The sequence below is a fragment of the Psammomys obesus genome, unplaced genomic scaffold, assembly GCF_907164565.1.
Source record: "Psammomys obesus unplaced genomic scaffold, mPsaObe1.curated_primary_1811, whole genome shotgun sequence".
Taxonomy (NCBI): domain Eukaryota; kingdom Metazoa; phylum Chordata; class Mammalia; order Rodentia; family Muridae; genus Psammomys; species Psammomys obesus.
In genome coordinates this window covers 20,404,881-20,412,530 of record NW_026596057.1, presented here as the reverse complement: position 1 = coordinate 20,412,530, position 7,650 = coordinate 20,404,881, and the positions used below count along the sequence as shown (strand labels likewise).

Here is a 7,650-nt window from a genome sequence, read left to right as displayed (position 1 = left end):
GAATCTAGGACTCTAATTCTAGATATTTTATATGAGTGATGTATACAGTAAGAGAATGAGAAAAGGTGAAACAGATTCTCTTACACTGCTACACATTTCTTTGTATCTATAATGCACAGAAATGTTTAGATTAATACAGGTGTTAACATTCAATTTTTCAAAATAAAATATGCTAAATGAAATAATGCTAAATATCATAGTATGTTTCAAGAGTATGTGTTTATCTACATACATATGAATGAATGCACAAAGAATATAAATAAATTACATTTTCACATCTATGTCATATAAACAAAAAATGCTGTCATAAATTATTAATGAATAGGATTGTGTTCTGACTTCAATAGAAGGAAAATAAACTTTGTAAAGGTAACTTTTATTTACCTGATGTAATTGTCATCTCCAAGGCTTACTGCCTTCACCTATTAGCCTACATCTAGTCCTGGAAGCTTTTGGCTTCTGGACAATCTAACCTAGGTCTAGAGCGTGCTCTCAGCTTCAGCCTGAACTGTTGTATTTGACCTCAATCTAACTCTGGCAATTTGTTCTGTTCTTCTGGCACCTTCTCATCCTCCAGCTTCTTCTGTCTTCACCTATGTCTTGTTCTCTCTCTCTCTCTCTCTCTCTCTCTCTCTCTCTTTCTGCAAGTTATCTCTGTACAACTGTCCTGACAAAATTGCCTCCTCCCTCTATCTCTGCCTCTGAGCTGCTGTCTTTTCAATTGCCTCTTTTTCCTCTGTTATGAGAGTTGGACATATCCTATTCTACCAAATCTTTCTCTGCTTTGTCATTTTTGTCTGACTTTCAATTAGACATCACTTTTGAACAGGGTGCGTCCTTCTACAAACTAACTTTACCTTTTCTGTTTGGGATTAAGGGTGTGTACTAAGGGCATGTCTGTATTCTGACCAGGTCACACAGACCTAGAAGGTCTTTGGATGTGATCAGAGCAGGCATATTACTCGATTAAAATTTCTCTACAAAGCACTTAATACTATAATGACAAAAGTCAGCCAGAAAGTCTTAAATCCATCCAACATAAGCAATTTAACATGTGAATTAATTATGTATATTAATTCTATGCTAAAGTCTGGGTGCCTTATTACTTAGCATTTACTAACAAAAAATGTATACTGCTAGATAAACCATGAAAATATCAGAAGGACGGAGATAAAGAAAAAGCATCTTGCCCTGGGATACCATTTGTTTTCTGAGATTAACAGTGCAGGGAGTTCAACATGAACAATAAAGCTTGTTTCTGATATGAGGATGCCAAGAGTTACATAGGTGCTGATTGATCTTGGCCTGAAAGGACCACTGGAAAATTTGTAAGTGAGGGTGCATAGGTAAATAGCATCAGAAGGTTTGTTGTTGTTGTAGTTTTGTTTTGTTGTCTTTCTTTCTTTCTCTCTTTCTTTCCTCTCTCCTGTAAACTCATCTTCTCCTATCTTCACACTTCCATGAGGGACCTTGCTTATGTGCCCTCTCCGCCACAGATCCATCAGCTGCCTGGCCAGTCAAGATTATGTTGATAGTCACTGTCAAAGTCCAGGACAGGTAGAACCCTCCTATATTTGGTGAGGTAGATTTCTTCTGGGCAGAAGGTTGCAACATCACCTAGGCTTCACCTTCACTGACATCTCACTACAGCCCTACATCTTCTACCACAGGCAGAATCAGCAAATCCAAAGCAGGACACTGCAGGAGCTGATGCCAGCAGGGAGCAGGCACAGGGATCAGCAGTACATAGGCAGGGATTCCACAGCTACCATCTGACTGATTGCTCCATCCTGCCACTAGCCTCCAACCACAGGCTATTTGTATTTTATCTTTCTATCAAACTAAACATTAAAAAAAAACTATTCACCATTGCATTATATTTTCATAGTTTGATATTTACTATTGCTTCTATTTAGATTTTTAAAAATGTCTTTTTATGTGAAATCACATCCTCTCAAATGCATGAGAAACTGAAACTCCATTATCCTCATATAGCCAAAGGTGACATGGGAGATGCCCAGAAGAGCAGAAAAAAATGTTTCTAAAAGCATCTGTTTCCTGTGATAATTTTGGTTCCTAAAGTTGGCCTGGAACTCTGGTCTCTATAATCTGTCTAATGTTTAAGTGTACTAATGTTAAGCCATTAAACCGAGAGTAAAATCGTTATGAATGATAACTCCCAAATCAGGCTGTGACCTGCTACACCTCAGTGGATTTGGTAACCTGATCTTTTCTCATTCTGGTGTAACCTCAGAATCTCTGCTTCATTTAATTCCTTAAAGCTTAATTAAAAGCAGTATGAAAAGCCAAAAATAATAAAGATTAAATTTCCTTTTATAGTCTATAATGTAGTGATATCCATTTGAGAGAATCTGGAAGTTTTGGGCTCTAAATGGAAACACGACTCATGAAAATTTACTTACTCTCAGCTATCATTTTGCAGAGGGAAACTATGCTAATCTGTTGTTTGGTTGTGCTAGAAATATCAGGATTAAGCATCAGAAAAAATTGCATATCAGCCATACAATGTTCTTTTATCCACCTCTCTCCCGCTTCATGGACATGTTTAAGCTTGATAAATTGACTCCATTGTGCTGTCAAATACATAATTGTGCAATGTGGTTTTCATGGAATGATGCAGGCATTTCAGTAATGTAGCCAAGATGAGAGAACTAGACTGTCAGTGAGTTGAAGGGCAGATTAACCTTGAAGAAATCTATATGATACAGAAATAATGGGCTGGGCTTATAGATCAGTGTTAGAGCTCTTATCCTTCATGTATGAGGTCTTTGGTTCCATCTCTGGTACTGCTAAAAAGAAAAAAAAAAAGGAAAAAGAGAAAGAAAACAGAATGGTTTATTTGTAAAGTAATTGTAACCTGAATTAAGTGCCAGAGATTTATAAAAATTTATAAAAAAAAATTAAGAGGTACTCCAGTATTCTATATATGACATGCATTCGATAAATATTTTCCCCAATCAATAGATGAACGTCTGGGGAAATAAATAAGAAAAGTATTGTGGGAGGTAGAAAAATAAATTATTTAATAATAATACATTTACTGAAAATTATTCCAGGAGACAATCTGAATAAAACCCACCATTTGTGCTTGCCCCGGCAGCACATATAGCAAGACTGGGATGAAACAGAAAATTAGTATGACCCCGCACAAGGATGACATGCGAATTTGTGAAGCATTCCATATTAAAAAATAAATACAACCTCCATCATTTTTTATTGATAAATACTGTATGGTTATTCACTTATTTGTTTGAGATAGACATGTAAATATGTAATCATACATATTAGAATAACTGATTTTTCTGAAACCAAATACAGCTGTAAACTATCACAATAAACCCATTTGAGTCATAGGCATAATGAGGAGGGCATGGTTTTGTTTTCAAGACAGAGTCTCACTAATTACCCACGGCTGGCCTATTTATACCAGGCTAGATTAGAACTCTGGGAGATCTACCTGCATCTGAGTGTTGGGATCAAATGACCCATCACTGTAGACAGACCACACAGAGAACATTTTTTTTTAAGAATCAAATGTTCCCTGGAGGCTTGCACACTGAAGACAGGAGTGAGAGACTCAGACTGTACAACCTAGTGTTAAATGCATTCAGCTAGGGCATGCCTTCAACTTTCTTCACAAGTCCCTAGAACACCTCCCCCCGGCTTTCTTTCCCTGATGTTGGTGTCATTTGGGCTGTCTCATCCATCACAAAAGTTGAAGTTCATTTTGCTTACATATTAGATTTCCTGCTTTAGCTTATCATCAATATAAATTCTGCTTTAATTTTTATACACAATAATTATATTTAGTTTGTGCTTAAACATCAGTATTTCCTATCATAGTATTCCCCTCTCTCAAAATCACATTAATCCATGGCCTTGTCAGGCTGAAGCCCGAGTTCCTTTGTCTTTCCTGTAGATCATCCTTCCTGACATTGACACACAGGGCTCTCTACATTGTATTTATTTCCCTATGGAGAGCCCAACTCTCTACCCTCTACATCTCTTCATGCTTTTTTCCCTCCCTATGCATTTCCTGACAGCTAGCCCACTAATACTTATCCTGAAACACGGTTCGTAGGAAGTCCTCTCAGCAATCCTGGGCATTCTCTTCTACTCTTTGCTGCTGAAGCCTCCTGCTGTCAAGCTAGTGATGGAATTGAAGTCTCTTCAGTGCCAGGAAGATGCACATGTAGTCTGAGATTTCTTTTTTTAATATTGAATAAATAAGAGAATGGCTTCTCAAAAACACAATGTTAGGATTAATAATGAAGTAAATGTCTACATTCTGAAAGAGCAAATTATGACATTTACTTACTTTACTAATGCATAGTAATAGCACGGTCACCGTTGTCAGATGAAATACTGCTCCGAATTTTGTATGCTTTTCTTTCTTTCTCGTCATATCTTCCCTTTTCATTTTTTCTTTCTTTCTCATGGACTGCCTTTTACTTTTATGTCCTACAGGCACAGGAAGACACACACAAACACATGCACACACATAAATGCATATTCTTAAATTGAGAATATGTGTATAAAAGTAAACAATTTTTCATCAAAAGTGAGCTCTGCAGCAAGAGTTACCAATTCTTTCAGCAGGTTTTCTTTCTACCCCTACTAAGGTAAGGCAGGGTGAGACGCAGATGGGTTATTAATCTCTTGTCACTACATGTGGATGGGTTTATGAAACTAAGCAGCTAGTTAAGCCCTAATGCTCGTGACTACCTCACCTCGCACAGTCTTGCTGTTATATATTTCAGACATGCTGATTATGTAAAATTCAGTTGCAAGAGGCCATAATATTAAATTAATCTCTATACTTTATTCACTCTACAGTAGTTAGGGAAAAAAAGAGGAAAGACAAAGCTAAGAAGGCGAGGTTTACTTAGTATCAACCACCCCATTAGAAAACAAAGCAACAAAAACCAGTGTGTATTTTTAACAAATAAAATAGATTTTTCCCTTTTCTAGGTTTTTCAGGTTAAAAAAATTGGCATTTTAATAAAATGAAAATCACTTATTACCAAGATTTCATTCATTATGTCATAAATGTATAACTTTCCCCAGAGGTGCTTGCACTTTTGGTAATGTACTCTGACAACCTGGAAGTCAATGATGACAGATCTGTATGGCAGGGTCCCTGATATTTGACACATAGTTTTATTTCCCCTAACATACATTTACTGGAATTCTTTCAGTTCAGTATGCTCATGTCACCATTTCTATTCAACAAATAGAGGAGATATGACAAATGTCTGTCCTGGCCTGTGCCAGTAATATTTCCAAGAGCCCTTCTCCAGGCACTCACCATTGCAGTCACCTCATGGAGGCTATGGGAACAGATAACCACCTGCAACATGATACAGAAGCAAAGAATCTGAATGTGTGTTGTCTAACTGTAAGGACTGTAATGTGATATAGTGAAATTCTTCTGTTAAACTATCAAGACTTTTGCAGAATTTATTGCAATGTATTTTAGCTTACTATGGAAGCACATGGAACTACCTTTTAAAATTTATCATCATCATATCATCAATATTATCATTTATTACAATTTATTCACTTTGTATCTCATTTGTAGCCTCCTTACTCATCTCCTCCCAGTCTCATCCTCCATCTTCCTTCCTTATCCCTCTTCCCTAATCCATTAATAGGTGAAATCTTCCACCTCTGCTGTCTGACCCATCAGGACTGCCTGGATCCTCTTCCTTTGTGGGCTGCCTAGGTCACCTCACCAAGGAGATGTGATCAAGAAGCAGGCAACCAAATTCATGTCAGAGACTGTTTCTTTTCCTCTTCTAGGGAACCCACATGGGGACTGAGTGGTCTATAGGCTACATCTGAGCAGGGGGGTAGGTCCTCTCTATGTTTGGTATTTTGTTGATGCATCTGTCTCTGCAATCCAACACTCCCACCCCGTGCCCAGCTTTCCTTCCTTCCTTCCTTCCTTCCTTCCTTCCTTCCTTCCTTCCTTCCTTCCTTCCTTCCTTCCTCCCTCCCTCCCTCCCTTCCTTCTTTCTTTCTTCCTTCCTTGGTTTCCTTGTATGGTTGCTATGCACACTCCTGGTTGTTTTATAACCCCCTTCTTCCATAAGGCTTTCTGCATTCTGTCCAAAGGACCTACTTCTTCATCCTATGTTTCTGACAATGATAGTTCAAAGAAAGAATTCAATCTATTCAACTTAATTATGATGTATTAGTAATTTTCCATGAAAGAATTCAAACTTCAGCATAACCTATCCCATTAATCTTCCTTGAAATTGAACGCCATTAGATATAAGCAGAGGAAGACAATGCAGCCACTCCTGATGAGACCAGGTAGGCTAGGGTCAGATGGAAGGGGAGGAGGATCTCCCCTATCAGTGTACTTGGGGAGGGGCATGGGAGGAGATGAGGGAGGGAGGGTGGGACTGGGAAGGGACAAGGGAGGGGCTACACCTGGAATACAAAGTGAATAAACTGTAATTAGTTAAAAAAATAAATAAAGGGAAACAATTGGCTTAAGATGGAAGTAGGTAAGCTGGGTGTCATAGATAATGCCTATAGCCACAGCACTTGGGGAAGCAGAAGCAGGAGAACTAAGAGCCCAGTGTTTTTCTCAGCTACTTGGTAAATTCAAGGCAAGCATGGAACATTTATCCTGGCTCATAAAAACATCAGAGAAAAATGTTAAAAATAGGAAGACATATTCATATGTGCCACTTTCTTTTTCTTCTTAAATTTAGAAGATTTTTCTTATTCACAATATTTTTATTAACAGAGAATTCCATACAATGTGTCTTGATCATTTTTATTCCCAGATAGCCCTAAGTCCTTTCCCATTCCTGGATTCTTTTTAATTTGTACATAAGTAGGTTCATTGGTCAATGCCAGAAATTTTTGGGGGGAATAATTAATTTCATTTTATTTTTTTTTTATTGAAAGTGGAATTACCCTCTTCTATCCCTTCCCATGGTGTTGCTTCTCCCATTCAAGTTCATGTCCTGTTTTTCTTTAAACATCATTGCTTCCCTTTCCCCTCCCTTTTTTTTCTTCCTTATCACATTAGCAGCTCTGTATGTATTGTATTTATTCAGGTCTTGTTTAGGAAGCCATTCTGTTTGGGTATTATGGGTGGATCTTCACTGACATTTTTAGGAGACATAATCTCACAGAAGATCCTTACAATCTTCCTACTTCCTTTTCTGTGATGTTCTCTGAGCCTTAGTTGCAGAAGGTGCATTGTAGATACATCCATTGGAGCTGAACACCACCGATGAGTAGTCCTCTTAATTTTAAAGAGAACTGTATTTTTTCCTTGTCTGTTGCATAAAGAAGCTTTTCTTGATCGGGGAATGAAAGCTACACTTACCTGTAGGTATAACAATAAGAATTTAGAATACAGGTATGAATTATGCTAGTTCAGAAAAGTGCTGTTAATAGGATCTCCTCTGAGATCCACAACTTCGCTTGCCGTGGGCAGTGACTCTGTCCCCAGCAGCAGGCAGAATTTTCTTCCTGTTGAGCAAGCCTAAGTTCAGTTAGACAGCTTTTGATTATCAACGAGACCTGAGTGCCACTGTTGCAACATTAAGAATATTTTGGCCTGCAGCTCATTGTTGTAGTTCATAGGTGTCACACATAGGTAAG

General features: G+C 37.9%; 1 non-coding gene across 1 annotated transcript; it reads left to right on the top strand.

The window, feature by feature from the left end:
* The first annotated feature begins 3,105 nt into the window (after nt 1-3,105).
* Nucleotides 3,106-3,209, top strand: LOC129689508 (U6 spliceosomal RNA). The gene has a single exon (XR_008722116.1). It is a non-coding gene; the product is annotated as a U6 spliceosomal RNA (small nuclear RNA).
* Nucleotides 3,210-7,650: the final 4,441 nt, after the last annotated feature.